Genomic DNA, 19,305 nt, shown 5'->3' with positions numbered 1-19,305 from the left:
GATCAAAAAATATCATAGAACATAAAAAGTAGGAAACTTAATTCTCTACAAAAAAGGTCTCTTAACATTTTGCCATAGCTCTCTTCGTTTCCGAGATATTTGCAGATTTATCTCAAGGGAAGGGGCCTGACGGACATATTTCGAGATACTTCTTCTTCTTGTTGTTCTTCTTCTGCACAGCTAAGCTGGAAGTGGCATTTGCAGCTCGCAATAGTGCAGAGTTATCTCAAAGAAAGGGGCCACGGTGTTTCTGTATCTCTATTATGTTGGTGCGGCTTCGGAACTTTTAAGTATCTCGATATATCTCGAAAACTACGCTTCTGATCAAAAAATATCATAGAACATAAATTGTAGGAAACATAATTCTCTACAAAAAACGTCTCTTAACATTTTGCCATAGTTCGCTTCGTTTCCGAGATATTTGCAGATTCAGCTCAAAGGAACTGGCCTGACGGACATATTTCGAGATATTTCTTCTTCTTGTTGTTCTTCCTCTGCACAGCTAAGCTGGAAGTGGCATTTGCAGCTCGCAATAGTGCACAGTTATCTCAAAGAAAGGGGCCACGGTGTTTCTGTATCTCTATTATGTTGGTGGGGCTTCGGAACTTTTAAATACCTTGATATATCTCGAGAACTACGCATCTGATCAAAAAATATCATAGAACATAAAAAGTAGGAAACTTAATTCTCTACAAAAATGGTCTCTTAACATTTTGCCATAGCTCGCTTCGTTTCCGAGATATTTGCAGATTTATCTCAAGGGAAGGGGCCTGACGGACATATTTCGAGATATTTCTTCTTCTTGTTGTTCTTCTTCTGCACAGCTAAGCTGGAAGTGTCATTTGCAGCTCGCAATAGTGCAGAGTTACCTCAAAGAAAGGGGCCACGGTGTTTCTGTATCTCTATTATGTTGGTGCCGCTTCGGAACTTTTAAATATCAGGATATATCTCGAGAACTACGCATCTGATCAAAAAATATCATAGAACATAAAAAGTAGGAATCCTAATTTTCTACAAAAAAGGTCTCTTAACATTTTGCCGTAGCTCGCTTCGTTTCCGAGATATTTGCAGATTTATCTCAAGGGAAGGGGCCTGACGGACATATTTCCAGATATTTCTTCTTCTTGTTGTTCTTCTTCTGCACAGCTAAGCTGGAAGTGGCATTTGCAGCTCGCAATAGTGCAGAGTTATCTCAAAGAAAGGGGCCACGGTGTTTCTGTATCTCTATTATGTTGGTGCGGCTTCGGAACTTTTAAATATCTTGATATATCTCGAGAACTACGCATCTGATCAAAAAATATCGTAGAACATAAAAAGTAGGAAACTTAATTCTCTACAAATAAGGTCTCTTAACATTTTGCGATAGCTCGCTTGGTTTCCGAGATATTTGCAGATTTATCTCAAGGGAAGGGGCCTGACGGACATATTTCGAGATATTTCTTCTTCTTGTTGTTCTTCTTCTGCACAGCTAAGCTGGAAGTGGCATTTGCAGCTCGCAATAGTGCAGAGTTACCTCAAAGAAAGGGGCCACGGTGTTTCTGTATCTCTATTATGTTGGTGCGGCTTCGGAACTTTTAAATATCTCGATATATCTCGAAAACTACGCTTCTGATCAAAAAATATCATAGAACATAAATTGTAGCAAACATAATTCTCTACAAAAAAGGTCTCTTAACATTTTGCCATAGCTCGCTTCGTTTCCGAGATATTTGCAGATATATCTCAAGGAAAGGGGCCTAACGGGCATATTTCGAGATATTTCTTCTTCTTGTTGTTCTTCTTCTGCACAGCTAAGCTGGAAGTGGCATTTGCGGCTCGCACTAGTGCAGAGTTATCTCAAAGAAAGGGGCCACGGTGTTTCTGTATCTCTATTATGTTGGTGCTGCTTCGGAACTTTTAAATATCTCGATATATCTCGAAAACTACGCTTCTGATCGAAAAATATCATAGAACATAAATTGTTGGAAACATAATTCTCTACAAAAAACGTCTCTTAACATTTTGCCATAGCTCGCTTCGTTTCCGAGATATTTGCAGATTTATCTCAAGGGAAGGGGCCTAACGGACATATTTCGAGATATTTCTTCTTCTTGTTGTTCTCCTTCTGCACAGCTAAACTGGAAGTGGCATTTCCAGCTCGCAATAGTACAGAGTTATCTCAAAGAAAGGGGCCACGGTGTTTCTGTATCTCTATTATGTTGGTGCGGCTTCGGAACTTTTAAATATCTTGATATATCTCGAGAACTACGCATCTGATTAAAAAATATCATAGAACATAAAAGGTAGGAAACTTAATTCTCTACAAAAAAGGTCTCTTAACATTTTACCATAGCTCTCTTCGTTTCCGAGATATTTGCAGATTTATCTCAAGGGAAGGGGCCTGACGGACACATTTCGAGATATTTCTTCTTCTTGTTGTTCTCCTTCTGCACAGCTAAGCTGGAAGTGGCATTTGCAGCTCGCAATAGTGCAGAGTTATCTCAAAGAAAGGGGCCACGGTGTTTCGGTATCTCTATTATGTTGGTGCTGCTTCGGAACTTTTAAATATCTCGATATATCTCGAAAACTACGCTTCTGATTAAAAAAATATCATAGAACATAAATTGTAGGAAACATAATTCTCTACAAAAAACGTCTCTTAACATTTTGCCATAGCTCGCTTCGTTTCCGAGATATTTGGAGATTTATCTCAAGGGAAGGGGCCTAACGGACATATTTCGAGATATTTCTTCTTCTTGTTGTTCTTCTTCTGCACAGCTAAGCTGGAAGTGGCATTTCCAGCTCGCAATAGTACAGAGTTATCTCAAAGAAAGGGGCCACGGTGTTTCTGTATCTCTATTATGTTGGTGCGGCTTCGGAACTTTTAAATATCTTGATATATCTCGAGAACTACGCATCTGATCAAAAAATATCATAGAACATAAAAAGTAGGAAACTCAATTCTCTACAAAAAAGGTCTCTTAACATTTTGCAATAGCTCGCTTCGTTTCCGAGATATTTGCAGATTTATCTCAAGGGAAGGGGCCTGACGGACATATTTCGAGATATTTCTTCTTCTTGTTGTTCTTCTTCTGCACAGCTAAGCTGGAAGTGGCATTTGCAGCTCGCAATAGTGCAGAGTTACCTCAAAGAAAGGGGCCACGGTGTTTCTGTATCTCTATTATGTTGGTGCGGCTTCGGAACTTTTAAATATCTCGATATATCTCGAAAACTACGCTTCTGATCAAAAAATATCATAGAACATAAATTGTAGCAAACATAATTCTCTACAAAAAAGGTCTCTTAACATTTTGCCATAGCTCGCTTCGTTTCCGAGATATTTGCAGATATATCTCAAGGAAAGGGGCCTAACGGGCATATTTCGAGATATTTCTTCTTCTTGTTGTTCTTCTTCTGCACAGCTAAGCTGGAAGTGGCATTTACAGCTCGCAATAGTGCAGAGTTATCTCAAAGAAAGGGGCCACGGTGTTTCTGTATCTCTATTATGTTGGTGCGGCTTCGGAACTTTTAAATATCTTGATATATCTCGAGAACTACGCATCCGATCAAAAAATATCATAGAACATGAAAAGTAGGAAACTTAATTCTCTACAAAAAAGGTCTCTTAACATTTTGCCATAGCTCTCTTCGTTTCCGAGATATTTGCAGATATATCTCAAGGGAAGGGGCCTGACGGACATATTTCGAGATATTTCTTCTTCTTGTTGTTCTTCTTCTGCACAGCTAAGCTGGAAGTGGCATTTGCGGCTCGCACTAGTGCAGAGTTATCTCAAAGAAAGGGGCCACGGTGTTTCTGTATCTCTATTATGTTGGTGCGTCTTCGGAACTTTTAAATATCTCGATATATCTCGAAAACTACGCTTCTGATCAAAAAATATCATAGAACATAAATTGTAGGAAACATAATTCTCTACAAAAAACGTCTCTTAACATTTTGCCATAGCTCGTTTCGTTTCCGAGATATTTGCAGATTCAGCTCAAAGGAACTGGCCTGACGGACATATTTCGAGATATTTCTTCTTCTTGTTGTTCTTCTTCTGCACAGCTAAGCTGGAAGTGGCATTTGCAGCTCGCAAGAGTGCAGAGTTATCCCAAAGAAAGGGGCCACGGTGTTTCTGTATCTCTATTATGTTGGTGCGGCTTCGGAACTTTTAAATATCTTGATATATCTCGAGAACTACGCATCTGATCAAAAAATATCATAGAACATAAAAAGTAGGAAACTTAATTCTCTACAAAAAAGGTCTCTTAACATTTTGCCATAGCTCGCTTCGTTTCCGAGATATTTGCAGATTTATCTCAAGGGAAGTGGCCTGACGGACATATTTCGAGATATTTCTTCTTCTTGTTGTTCTTCTTCTGCACAGCTAAACTGGAAGTGGCATTTGCGGCTCGCACTAGTGCAGAGTTATCTCAAAGAAAGGGGCCACGGTGTTTCTGTATCTCTATTATGTTGGTGCGTCTTCGGAACTTTTAAATATCTCGATATATCTCGAAAACTACGCTTCTGATCAAAAAATATCACAGAACATAAATTATAGGAAACATAATTCTCTACAAAAAAGGTCTCTTAACATTTTGCCATAGCTCGTTTCGTTTCCGAGATATTTGCAGATTTATCTCAAGGGAAGTGGCCTGACGGACATATTTCGAGATATTTCTTCTTCTTGTTGTTCTTCTTCTGCACAGCTGAGCTGGAAGTGGCATTTGCAGGTCGCAATAGTGCAGAGTTATCTCAAAGAAAGGGGCCACGGTGTTTCTGTATCTCTATTATGTTGGTGCGGCTTCGGAACTTTTAAATATCTCGATATATCTCGAAAACTACGCTTCTGATCAAAAAATATCATAGAACGTAAATTGTAGGAAACATTATTCTCTACAAAAAAGGTCTCTTAACATTTTGCCATAGCTCGCTTCGTTTCCGAGATATTTGCAGATTCATCTCAAGGGAAGGGGTCTGACGGACATATTTCGAGATATTTCTTCTTCTTGTTGTTCTTCTTCTGCACAGCTAAGCTCGAAGCGGCATTTCCAGCTCGCAATAGTACAGAGTTATCTCAAAGAAAGGGGCCACGGTGTTTCTGTATCTCTATTATGTTGGTGCGGCTTCGGAACTTTTAAATATCTTGATATATCTCGAGAACTACGCGTCTGATCAAAAAATATCATAGAACATAAAAAGTAGGAAACTTAATTCTCTACAAAAAAGGTCTCTTAACATTTTGCCATAGCTCGCTTCGTTTCCGAGATATTTGCAGATTTATCTCAAGGGAAGGGTCCTGACGGACATATTTCGAGATATTTCTTCTTCTTGTTGTTCTTCTTCTGCACAGCTAAGCTGGAAGTGGCATTTGCGGCTCGCACTAGTGCAGAGTTATCTCAAAGAAAGGGGCCACGGTGTTTCTGTATCTCTATTATGTTGGTGCTGCTTCGGAACTTTTAAATATCTCGATATATCTCGAAAACTACGCTTCTGATCGAAAAATATCATAGAACATAAATTGTTGGAAACATAATTCTCTACAAAAAACGTCTCTTAACATTTTGCCATAGCTCGCTTCGTTTCCGAGATATTTGCAGATTTATCTCAAGGGAAGGGGCCTAACGGACATATTTCGAGATATTTCTTCTTCTTGTTGTTCTCCTTCTGCACAGCTAAACTGGAAGTGGCATTTCCAGCTCGCAATAGTACAGAGTTATCTCAAAGAAAGGGGCCACGGTGTTTCTGTATCTCTATTATGTTGGTGCGGCTTCGGAACTTTTAAATATCTTGATATATCTCGAGAACTACGCATCTGATCAAAAAATATCATAGAACATAAAAGGTAGGAAACTTAATTCTCTACAAAAAAGGTCTCTTAACATTTTACCATAGCTCTCTTCGTTTCCGAGATATTTGCAGATTTATCTCAAGGGAAGGGGCCTGACGGACACATTTCGAGATATTTCTTCTTCTTGTTGTTCTTCTTCTGCACAGCTAAGCTGGAAGTGGCATTTGCAGCTCGCAATAGTGCAGAGTTATCTCAAAGAAAGGGGCCACGGTGTTTCGGTATCTCTATTATGTTGGTGCGGCTTCGGAACTTTTAAATATCTTGATATATCTCGAGAACTACGCATCTGATCAAAAAATATCATAGAACATAAAAAGTAGGAAACTTAATTCTCTACAAAAAAGTCTCGTAAGATTTTGCCATAGCTCGCTTCGTTTCCGAGATATTTGCAGATTTATCTCAAGGGAAGGGGCCTAACGGACATATTTCGAGACATTTCTTCTTCTTGTTGTTCTTCTTCTGCACAGCTAAACTGGAAGTGGCATTTCCAGCTCGCAATAGTGCAGAGTTATCTCAAAGAGAGGGGCCACGGTGTTTCTGTATCTCTATTATGTTGGTGCTGCTTCGGAACTTTTAAATATCTCGATATATCTCGAAAACTACGCTTCTGAGCAAAAAATATCGTAGAACATAAAAAGTAGGAAACTTAATTCTCTACAAAAAAGGTCTCTTAACATTTTGCCATAGCTCTCTTCGTTTCCGAGATATTTGCAGATTTAGCTCAAGGGAAGGGGCCTGACGGACACATTTCGAGATATTTCTTCTTCTTGTTGTTCTTCTTCTGCACAGCTAAACTGGAAGTGGCATTTCCAGCTCGCAATAGTGCAGAGTTATCTCAAAGAAAGGGGCCACGGTGTTTCTGTATCTCTATTATGTTGGTGCGGCTTCGGAACTTTTAAATATCTTGATATATCTCGAGAACTACGCATCTGATCAAAAAATATCATAGAACATAAAAAGTAGGAAACTTAATTCGCTACAAAAAGGTCTGTTAACATTTTGCCATAGCTCGCTTCGTTTCCGAGATATTTGCAGATTTATCTCAAGGGAAGTGGCCTGACGGACATATTTCGAGATATTTCTTCTTCTTGTTGTTCTTCTTCTGCACAGCTGAGCTGGAAGTGGCATTTGCAGGTCGCAATAGTGCAGAGTTACATCAAAGAAAGGGGCCACGGTGTTTCTGTATCTCTATTATGTTGGTGCGGCTTCGGAACTTTTAAATATCTCGATATATCTCGAAAACTACGCTTCTGATCAAAAAATATCATAGAACGTAAATTGTAGGAAACATTATTCTCTACAAAAAAGGTCTCTTAACATTTTGCCATAGCTCGCTTCGTTTCCGAGATATTTGCAGATTCATCTCAAGGGAAGGGGTCTGACGGACATATTTCGAGATATTTCTTCTTCTTGTTGTTCTTCTTCTGCACAGCTAAGCTGGAAGTGGCATTTGCAGCTCGCAATAGTGCAGAGTTATCTCAAGGAAAGGGGCCACGGTGTTTCTGTATCTCTATTATGTTGGTGCTGCTTCGGAACTTTTAAATATCTCGATATATCTCGAAAACTACGCTTCTGATCAAAAAATATCATAGAACATAAATTGTAGGAAACATAATTCTCTACAAAAAACGTCTCTTAACATTTTGCCATAGCTCGCTTCGTTTCCGAGATATTTGCAGATTTATCTCAAGGGAAGGGGCCTAACGGACATATTTCGAGATATTTCTTCTTCTTGTTGTTCTTCTTCTGCACAGCTAAGCTGGAAGTGGCATTTCCAGCTCGCAATAGTACAGAGTTATCTCAAAGAAAGGGGCCACGGTGTTTCTGTATCTCTATTATGTTGGTGCGGCTTCGGAACTTTTAAATATCTTGATATATCTCGAGAACTACGCGTCTGATCAAAAAATATCATAGAACATAAAAAGTAGGAAACTTAATTCTCTACAAAAAAGGTCTCTTAACATTTTGCCATAGCTCTCTTCGTTTCCGAGATATTTGCAGATTTATCTCAAGGGAAGGGGCCTGACGGACACATTTCGAGATATTTCTTCTTCTTGTTGTTCTTCTTCTGCACAGCTAAGCTGGAAGTGGCATTTGCAGCTCGCAATAGTGCAGAGTTATCTCAAGGAAAGGGGCCACGGTGTTTCTGTATCTCTATTATGTTGGTGCTGCTTCGGAACTTTTAAATATCTCGATATATCTCGAAAACTACGCTTCTGATTAAAAAAATATCATAGAACATAAATTGTAGGAAACATAATTCTCTACAAAAAACGTCTCTTAACATTTTGCCATAGCTCGCTTCGTTTCCGAGATATTTGCAGATTTATCTCAAGGGAAGGGGCCTAACGGACATATTTCGAGATATTTCTTCTTCTTGTTGTTCTCCTTCTGCACAGCTAAACTGGAAGTGGCATTTCCAGCTCGCAATAGTACAGAGTTATCTCAAAGAAAGGGGCCACGGTGTTTCTGTATCTCTATTATGTTGGTGCGGCTTCGGAACTTTTAAATATCTTGATATATCTCGAGAACTACGCAACTGATCAAAAAATATCATAGAACATAAAAGGTAGGAAACTTAATTCTCTACAAAAAAGGTCTCTTAACATTTTACCATAGCTCTCTTCGTTTCCGAGATATTTGCAGATTTATCTCAAGGGAAGGGGCCTGACGGACACATTTCGAGATATTTCTTCTTCTTGTTGTTCTTCTTCTGCACAGCTAAGCTGGAAGTGGCATTTGCAGCTCGCAATAGTGCAGAGTTATCTCAAAGAAAGGGGCCACGGTGTTTCGGTATCTCTATTATGTTGGTGCGGCTTCGGAACTTTTAAATATCTTGATATATCTCGAGAACTACGCATCTGATCAAAAAATATCATAGAACATAAAAAGTAGGAAACTTAATTCTCTACAAAAAAGTCTCGTAAGATTTTGCCATAGCTCGCTTCGTTTCCGAGATATTTGCAGATTTATCTCAAGGGAAGGGGCCTAACGGACATATTTCGAGACATTTCTTCTTCTTGTTGTTCTTCTTCTGCACAGCTAAACTGGAAGTGGCATTTCCAGCTCGCAATAGTGCAGAGTTATCTCAAAGAGAGGGGCCACGGTGTTTCTGTATCTCTATTATGTTGGTGCTGCTTCGGAACTTTTAAATATCTCGATATATCTCGAAAACTACGCTTCTGAGCAAAAAATATCGTAGAACATAAAAAGTAGGAAACTTAATTCTCTACAAAAAAGGTCTCTTAACATTTTGCCATAGCTCTCTTCGTTTCCGAGATATTTGCAGATTTAGCTCAAGGGAAGGGGCCTGACGGACACATTTCGAGATATTTCTTCTTCTTGTTGTTCTTCTTCTGCACAGCTAAACTGGAAGTGGCATTTCCAGCTCGCAATAGTGCAGAGTTATCTCAAAGAAAGGGGCCACGGTGTTTCTGTATCTCTATTATGTTGGTGCGGCTTCGGAACTTTTAAATATCTTGATATATCTCGAGAACTACGCGTCTGATCAAAAAATATCATAGAACATAAAAAGTAGGAAACTTAATTCTCTACAAAAAAGGTCTCTTAACATTTTGCCATAGCTCTCTTCGTTTCCGAGATATTTGCAGATTTATCTCAAGGGAAGGGGCCTGACGGACACATTTCGAGATATTTCTTCTTCTTGTTGTTCTTCTTCTGCACAGCTAAGCTGGAAGTGGCATTTGCAGCTCGCAATAGTGCAGAGTTATCTCAAGGAAAGGGGCCACGGTGTTTCTGTATCTCTATTATGTTGGTGCTGCTTCGGAACTTTTAAATATCTCGATATATCTCGAAAACTACGCTTCTGATTAAAAAAATATCATAGAACATAAATTGTAGGAAACATAATTCTCTACAAAAAACGTCTCTTAACATTTTGCCATAGCTCGCTTCGTTTCCGAGATATTTGCAGATTTATCTCAAGGGAAGGGGCCTAACGGACATATTTCGAGATATTTCTTCTTCTTGTTGTTCTTCTTCTGCACAGCTAAGCTGGAAGTGGCATTTCCAGCTCGCAATAGTACAGAGTTATCTCAAAGTAAGGGGCCACGGTGTTTCTGTATCTCTATTATGTTGGTGCGGCTTCGGAACTTTTAAATATCTTGATATATCTCGAGAACTACGCATCTGATCAAAAAATATCATAGAACATAAAAAGTAGGAAACTCAATTCTCTACAAAAAAGGTCTCTTAACATTTTGCAATAGCTCGCTTCGTTTCCGAGATATTTGCAGATTTATCTCAAGGGAAGGGGCCTGACGGACATATTTCGAGATATTTCTTCTTCTTGTTGTTCTTCTTCTGCACAGCTAAGCTGGAAGTGGCATTTGCGGCTCGCACTAGTGCAGAGTTATCTCAAAGAAAGGGGCCACGGTGTTTCTGTATCTCTATTATGTTGGTGCTGCTTCGGAACTTTTAAATATCTCGATATATCTCGAAAACTACGCTTCTGATCAAAAAATATCATAGAACATAAATTGTAGGAAACATAATTCTCTACAAAAAACGTCTCTTAACATTTTGCCATAGCTCGCTTCGTTTCCGAGATATTTGCAGATTTATCTCAAGGGAAGGGGCCTAACGGACATATTTCGAGATATTTCTTCTTCTTGTTGTTCTTCTTCTGCACAGCTAAGCTGGAAGTGGCATTTCCAGCTCGCAATAGTACAGAGTTATCTCAAAGAAAGGGGCCACGGTGTTTCTGTATCTCTATTATGTTGGTGCGGCTTCGGAACTTTTAAATATCTTGATATATCTCGAGAACTACGCGTCTGATCAAAAAATATCATAGAACATAAAAAGTAGGAAACTTAATTCTCTACAAAAAAGGTCTCTTAACATTTTGCCATAGCTCTCTTCGTTTCCGAGATATTTGTAGATTTATCTCAAGGGAAGGGGCCTGACGGACACATTTCGAGATATTTCTTCTTCTTGTTGTTCTTCTTCTGCACAGCTAAACTGGAAGTGGCATTTCCAGCTCGCAATAGTGCAGAGTTATCTCAAAGAAAGGGGCCACGGTGTTTCTGTATCTCTATTATGTTGGTGCGGCTTCGGAACTTTTAAATATCTTGATATATCTCGAGAACTACGCATCTGATCAAAAAATATCATAGAACATAAAAAGTAGGAAACTTAATTCGCTACAAAAAGGTCTCTTAACATTTTGCCATAGCTCGCTTCGTTTCCGAGATATTTGCAGATTTATCTCAAGGGAAGTGGCCTGACGGACATATTTCGAGATATTTCTTCTTCTTGTTGTTCTTCTTCTGCACAGCTAAGCTGGAAGTGGCATTTGCGGCTCGCACTAGTGCAGAGTTATCTCAAAGAAAGGGGCCACGGTGTTTCTGTATCTCTATTATGTTGGTGCGGATTCGGAACTTTTAAATATCTTGATATATCTCGAGAACTACGCATCTGATCAGAAAATATCATAGAAGATAAAAAGTAGGAAACTTAATTCTCTACAAAAAACGTCTCTTAACATTTTGCCATAGCTCGCTTCGTTTCCGAGATATTTGCAGATTTATCTCAAGGTAAGGGGCCTGACGGACATATTTCGAGATATTTCTTCTTCTTGTTGTTCTTCTTCTGCACAGCTAAGCTGGAAGTGGCATTTACAGCTCGCAATAGTGCATAGTTATCTGAAAGAAAGGGGCCACGGTGTTTCTGTATCTCTATTATGTTGGTGCTGCTTCGGAACTTTTAAATATCTCGATATATCTCGAAAACTACGCTTCTGATCAAAAAATATCATAGAACATAAATTATAGGAAACATAATTCTCTACAAAAAACGTCTCTTAACATTTTGCCATAGCTCGCTTCGTTTCCGAGATATTTGCAGATTTATCTCAAGGGAAGGGGCCTAACGGACATATTTCGAGATATTTCTTCTTCTTGTTGTTCTTCTTCTGCACAGCTAAACTGGAAGTGGCATTTCCAGCTCGCAATAGTACAGAGTTATCTCAAAGAAAGGGGCCACGGTGTTTCTGTATCTCTATTATGTTGGTGCGGCTTCGGAACTTTTAAATATCTTGATATATCTCGAGAACTACGCATCTGATCAAAAAATATCATCGAACATAAAAAGTAGGAAACTTAATTCTCTACAAAAAAGGTCTCTTAACATTTTGCCATAGCTCTATTCGTTTCCGAGATATTTGCAGATTTATCTCAAGGGAAGGGGCCTGACGGACACATTTCGAGATATTTCTTCTTCTTGTTGTTCTTCTTCTGCACGCTAAGCTGGAAGTGGAATTTGCAGCTCGCAATAGTGCAGAGTTATCTCAAAGAAAGGGGCCACGGTGTTTCTGTATCTCTATTATGTTGGTGCGGCTTCGGAACTTTTAAATATCTTGATATATCTCGAGAACTACGCATCTGATCAAAAAATATCATAGAACATAAAAAGTAGGAAACATAATTCTCTACAAAAAAGGTCTCTTAACATTTTGCCATAGCTCGCTTCGTTTCCGAGATATTTGCAGATTTATCTCAAGGGAAGGGGCCTAACGGACATATTTCCAGATATTTCTTCTTCTTGTTGTTCTTCTTCTGCACAGCTAAGCTGGAAGTGGCATTCGCGGCTCGCACTAGTGCAGAGTTATCTCAAAGAAAGCGGCCACGGTGTTTCTGTATCTCTATTATGTTGGTGCAGCTTCAGAACTTTTAGATATCTTGATATATCTCGAGAACTACGCATCTGATCAAAAAATATCATAGAACATAAAAAGTAGGAAACATAATTCTCTACAGAAAAGGTCTCTTAACATTTTGCCATAGCTCGCTTCGTTTCCGAGATATTTGCAGATTTATCTCAAGGGAAGGGGCCTGACGGACATATTTCGAGATATTTCTTCTTCTTGTTGTTCTTCTTCTGCACAGCTAAGCTCGAAGTGGCATTTGCAGCTCGCAATAGTGCAGAGTTATCTCAAAGAAAGGGGCCACGGTGTTTCTGTATCTCTATTATGTTGGTGCGGCTTCGGAACTTTTAAATATCTTGATATATCTCGAGATCTACGCATCTGATCAAAAAATATCATAGAACATAAAAAGTAGGAAACTTAATTCTCTACAAAAAAGGACTCTCAACATTTTGCCATAGCTCGCTTCGTTTCCGAGATACTTGCCGATTTATCTCAAGGGAAGGGGCCTGACGGACATATTTCGAGATATTTCTTCTTCTTGTTGTTCTTCTTCTGCACAGCTAAGCTGGGAGTGGCATTTGCAGCTCGCAATTGTGCAGAGTTATCTCAAAGAAAGGGGCCACGGTGTTTCTGTATCTCTATTATGTTGGTGCGGCTTCGGAACTTTTAAATATCTTGATATATCTCGAGAACTACGCATCTGATCAAAAAATATCATAGAACATAAAAAGTAGGAAACTTAATTCTCTACAAAAAAGGTCTCTCAACATTTTGCCATAGCTCGCTTCGTTTCCGAGATACTTGCCGATTTATCTCAAGGGAAGGGGCCTAACGGACATATTTCGAGATATTTCTTCTTCTTGTTGTTCTTCTTCTGCACAGCTAAACTGGAAGTGGCATTTGCAGCTCGCAATAGTGCAGAGTTATCTCAAAGAGAGGGGCCACGGTGTTTCTGTATCTCTATTATGTTGGTGCGGCTTCGGAACTTTTAAATATCTTGATATATCTCGAGAACTACGCATCTGATCAAAAAATATCATACAACATAAAACGTTGGAAACTTAATTCTCTACAAAAAAGGTCTCTTAACATTTTGCCATAGCTCGCTTCGTTTCCGAGATATTTGCAGATTTATCTCAAGGGAAGGGGCCTAACGGACATATTTCGAGATATTTCTTCTTCTTGTTGTTCTTCTTCTGCACAGCTAAACTGGAAGTGGCATTTCCAGGTCGCAATAGTGCAGAGTTATCTAAAAGAAAGGAGCCACGGTGTTTCTGTATCTCTATTATGTTGGTGCGGCTTCGGAACTTTTAAATATCTTGATATATCTCGAGAACTACGCGTCTGATCAAAAAATATCATAGAACATAAAAAGTAGGAAACATAATTCCATACAAAAAAGGTCTCTTAACATTTTGCCATAGCTCGCTTCGTTTCCGAGATATTTGCAGACTTATCTCAAGGGAAGGGGCCTGACGGACATATTTCGAGATATTTCTTCTTCTTGTTGTTCTTCTTCTGCACAGCTAAGCTGGAAGTGGCATTTGCAGCTCGCAATAGTGCAGAGTTATCTCAAAGAAAGGGGCCACGGTGTTTCTGTATCTCTATTATGTTGGTGCGGCTTCGGAACTTTTAAATATCTTGATATATCTCGAGATCTACGCATCTGATCAAAAAATATCATAGAACATAAAAAGTAGGAAACTTAATTCTCTACAAAAAAGGTCTCTCAACATTTTGCCATAGCTCGCTTCGTTTCCGAGATACTTGCCGATTTATCTCAAGGGAAGGGGCCTGACGGACATATTTCGAGATATTTCTTCTTCTTGTTGTTCTTCTTCTGCACAGCTAAGCTGGAAGTGGCATTTGCAGCTCGCAATAGTGCACAGTTATCTCAAAGAAAGGGGCCACGGTGTTTCTGTATCTCTATTATGTTGGTGCGGCTTCGGAACTTTTAAATATCTCGATATATCTCGAGAACTACGCATCTCATCAAAAAATATCATAGAACATAAAAAGTAGGAAACTTAATTCTCTACAAATAAGGTCTCTTAACATTTTGGCATAGCTCGCTTCGTTTCCGAGATATTTGCAGATTTATCTCAAGGGAAGGGGCCTGACGGACATATTTCGAGATATTTCTTCTTCTTGTTGTTCTTCTTCTGCACAGCTAAGCTGGAAGTGGCATTTGCAGCTCGCAATAGTGCAGAGTTATCGCAAAGAAAGGGGCCACGGTGTTTCTGTATCTCTATTATGTTGGTGCGGCTTCGGAACTTTTAAATATCTTGATATATCTCGAGAACTACGCATCTGATCAAAAAATATCATAGAACATAAAAAGTAGGAAACCTAATTTTCTACAAAAAAGGTCTCTTAACATCTTGCCGTAGCTCGCTTCGTTTCCGAGATATTTGCAGATTTATCTCAAGGGAAGGGGCCTGACGGACATATTTCGAAATATTTCTTATTCTTGTTGTTCTTCTTCTCCACAGCTAAGCTGGAAGTGGCATTTGCAGCTCGCAATAGTGCAGAGTTATCTCAAAGAAAGGGGCCACGGTGTTTCTGTACCTCTATTATGTTGGTGCAGCTTCGGAGCTTTTAAATATCTTGATATATCTCGAGAACTACGCATCTGATCAAAAAATATCATAGAACATAAAAAGTAGGAAACTTAATTCTCTACAAAAAAGGTCTCTTATCGATTTGCAATAGCTCGCTTCGTTTCCGAGATATTTGCAGATACATCTCAAGGGAAGGGTCCTGATGGACATATTTCGAGATATTTCTTCTTCTTGTTGTTCTTCTTCTGCACAGCTAAACTGGAAGTGGCATTTCCAGCTCGCAATCGTGCAGAGTTATCTCAAAGAAAGGGGCCACGGTGTTTCTGTATCTCTATTATGTTGGTGCGGCTTCGGAACTTTGAAATATCTTGATATATCTCGAGAACTACGCCTCTGATCGAAAAATATCATAGAACATAAAAAGTAGGAAACTTAATTCTCTACAAAAAAGGTCTCTTAACATTTTGCCATAGCTCGCTTCGTTTCCGAGATATTTGCAGATTGATCTCAAGGGAAGGGGTCTGACGGACATATTTCGAGATATTTCTTCTTCTTGTTGTTCTTCTTCTGCACAGCTAAGCTGGAGGTGGCATTTGCAGCTCGCAATAGTGCAGAGTTATCTCAAAGAAAGGGGCCACGGTGTTTCTGTATCTCTATTATGTTGGTGCGGCTTCGGAACTTTTAAATATCTTGATATATCTCGAGAACTACGCATCTGATCGAAAAATATCATAGAACATAAAAAGTAGGAAACTTAATTCTCTACAAAACAGGTCTCTTAACATTTTGCCATAGCTCGCTTCGTTTCCGAGATATTTGCAGATTTATCTCAAGGGAAGGGGCCTGACGGACATATTTCGAGATATTTCTTCTTCTTGTTGTTCTTCTTCTGCACAGCTAAGCTGGAAGTGGCATTTGCAGCTCGCAATAGTGCAGAGTTATCTCAAAGAAAGGGGCCACGGTGTGTCTGTATCTCTATTATGTTGGTGCGGCTTCGGAACTTTTAAATATCTTGATATATCTCGAGAACTACGCATCTGATCGAAAAATATCATAGAACATAAAAAGTAGGAAACTTAATTCTCTACAAAAGAGGTCTCTTAACATTTTGCCATAGCTCGCTTCGTTTCCGAGATATTTGCAGATTTATCTCAAGGGAAGGGGCCTGACGGACATATTTCGAGATATTTCTCCTTTTTGTTGTTCTTCTTCTGCACAGCTAAGCTGGAAGTGGCATTTGCAGCTCGCAATAGTGCAGAGTTATCTCAAAGAAAGGGGCCACGGTGTTTCTGTATCTCTATTATGTTGGTGCGGCTTCGGAACTTTTAAATATCTTGATATATCTCGAGAACTACGCATCCGATCAAAAAATATCATAGAACATGAAAAGTAGGAAACTTAATTCTCTACAAAAAAGGTCTCTTAACATTTTGCCATAGCTCGCTTCGTTTCCGAGATATTTGCAGATTTATCTCGAGGGAAGGGGCCTGACGGACATATTTCGAGATATTTCTTCTTCTTGTTGTTCTTCTTCTGCACAGCTAAGCTGGAAGCGGCATTTGCGGCTCGCACTAGTGCAGAGTTATCTCAAAGAAAGGGGCCACGGTGTTTCTGTATCTCTATTATGTTGGTGCGGCTTCGGAACTTTTAAATATCTTGATATATCTCGAGAACTACGCATCCGATCAAAAAATATCATAGAAAATAAAAAGTAGGAAACTTAATTCTCTACAACAAAGGTCTCTTAACATTTTGCCATAGCTCGCTTCGTTTCCGAGATATTTGCAGATTTATCTCGAGGGAAGGGGCCTGACGGACATATTTCGAGATATTTCTTCTTCTTGTTGTTCTTCTTCTGCACAGCTAAGCTGGAAGCGGCATTTGCGGCTCGCACTAGTGCAGAGTTATCTCAAAGAAAGGGGCCACGGTGTTTCTGTATCTCTATTATGTTGGTGCGGCTTCGGAACTTTTAAATATCTTGATATATCTCGAGAGCTACGCATCCGATCAAAAAATATCATAGAACATAAAAAGTAGGAAACATAATTCCATACAAAAAAGGTCTCTTAACATTTTGCCATAGCTCGCTTCGTTTCCGAGATATTTGCAGATTTATCTCAAGGGAAGGGGCCTGACGGACATATTTCGAGATATTTCTTCTTCTTGTTGTTCTTCTTCTGCACAGCTAAGCTGGAAGTGGCATTTGCAGCTCGCAATAGTGCAGAGTTATCTCAAAGAGAGGGGCCACGGTGTTTCTGTATCTCTATTATGTTGGTGCGGCTTCGGAACTTTTAAATATCTTGATATATCTCGAGAACTACGCATCCGATCAAAAAATATCATAGAACATGAAAAGTAGGAAACTTAATTCTCTACAAAAAAGGTCTCTTAACATTTTGCCATAGCTCGCTTCGTTTCCGAGATATTTGCAGATTTATCTCGAGGGAAGGGGCCTGACGGACATATTTCGAGATATTTCTTCTTCTTGTTGTTCTTCTTCTGCACAGCTAAGCTGGAAGCGGCATTTGCGGCTCGCACTAGTGCAGAGTTATCTCAAAGAAAGGGGCCACGGTGTTTCTGTATCTCTATTATGTTGGTGCGGCTTCGGAACTTTTAAATATCTTGATATATCTCGAGAACTACGCATCCGATCAAAAAATATCATAGAAAATAAAAAGTAGGAAACTTAATTCTCTACAACAAAGGTCTCTTAACATTTTGCCATAGCTCGCTTCGTTTCCGAGATATTTGCAGATTTATCTCGAGGGAAGGGGCCTGACGGACATATTTCGAGATATTTCTTCTTCTTGTTGTTCTTCTTCTGCACAGCTAAGCTGGAAGCGGCATTTGCGGCTCGCACTAGTGCAGAGTTATCTCAAAGAAAGGGGCCACGGTGTTTCTGTATCTCTATTATGTTGGTGCGGCTTCGGAACTTTTAAATATCTTGATATATCTCGAGAGCTACGCATCCGATCAAAAAATATCATAGAACATAAAAAGTAGGAAACATAATTCCATACAAAAAAGGTCTCTTAACATTTTGCCATAGCTCGCTTCGTTTCCGAGATATTTGCAGATTTATCTCAAGGGAAGGGGCCTGACGGACATATTTCGAGATATTTCTTCTTCTTGTTGTTCTTCTTCTGCACAGCTAAGCTGGAAGTGGCATTTGCAGCTCGCAATAGTGCAGAGTTATCTCAAAGAGAGGGGCCACGGTGTTTCTGTATCTCTATTATGTTGGTGCGGCTTCGGAACTTTTAAATATCTTGATATATCTCGAGAACTACGAATCTGATCAGAAAATATCATAGAAGATAAAAAGTAGGAAACTTAATTCTCTACAAAAAAGGTCTCTTAACATTTTGCCATAGCTCGCTTCGTTTCCGAGATATTTGCAGATATATCTCAAGGGAAGGGGCCTGACGGACATATTTCGAGATATTTCTTCTTCTTGTTGTTCTTCTTCTGCACAGCTAAGCTGGAAGTGGCATTTGCGGCTCGCACTAGTGCAGAGTTATCTCAAAGAAAGGGGCCACGGTGTTTCTGTATCTCTATTATGTTGGTGCGGCTTCGGAACTTTTAAATATCTTGATATATCTCGAGAACTACGCATCTGATCAAAAAATATCATAGAACATAAAAAGTAGGAAACTTAATTCGCTACAAAAAGGTCTCTTAACATTTTGCCATAGCTCGCTTCGTTTCCGAGATATTTGCAGATTTATCTCAAGGGAAGGGGCCTAACGGACATATTTCGTGATACTTCTTCTTCTTGTTGTTCTTCTTCTGCACAGCTAAGCTGGAAGTGGCATTTGCAGCTCGCATTAGTGCAGAGTTATCTCAAAGAAAGGGGCCACGGTGTTTCTGTATCTCTATTATGTTGGTGCGGCTTCTTAACTTTTAAATATCTTGATATATCTCGAGAACTACGCATCTGATCAAAAAATATCATAGAACATAAAAAGTAGGAAACTTAATTCTCTACAAAAAAGGTCTCTTAACATTTTGCCATAGCTCGCTTCGTTTCCGAGATATTTGCAGATTTATCTCAAGGGAAGGGGCCTGACGGACATATTTCGAGATATTTCTTCTTCTTGTTGTTCTTCTTCTGCACAGCTAAGCTGGAAGTGGCATTTGCAGCTCGCAATAGTGCAGAGTTATCGCAAAGAAAGGGGCCACGGTGTTTCTGTATCTCTATTATGTTGGTACGGCTTCGGAACTTTTAAATATCTTGATATATCTCGAG

The sequence above is a fragment of the Osmia lignaria genome, unplaced genomic scaffold (assembly GCF_051020975.1).
Source record: "Osmia lignaria lignaria isolate PbOS001 unplaced genomic scaffold, iyOsmLign1 scaffold0012, whole genome shotgun sequence".
Classification (NCBI taxonomy): Eukaryota; Metazoa; Arthropoda; class Insecta; order Hymenoptera; family Megachilidae; genus Osmia; species Osmia lignaria.
The sequence above is the reverse complement of the archived record's forward strand: the minus strand, read 5'-3'. Positions refer to the sequence as shown.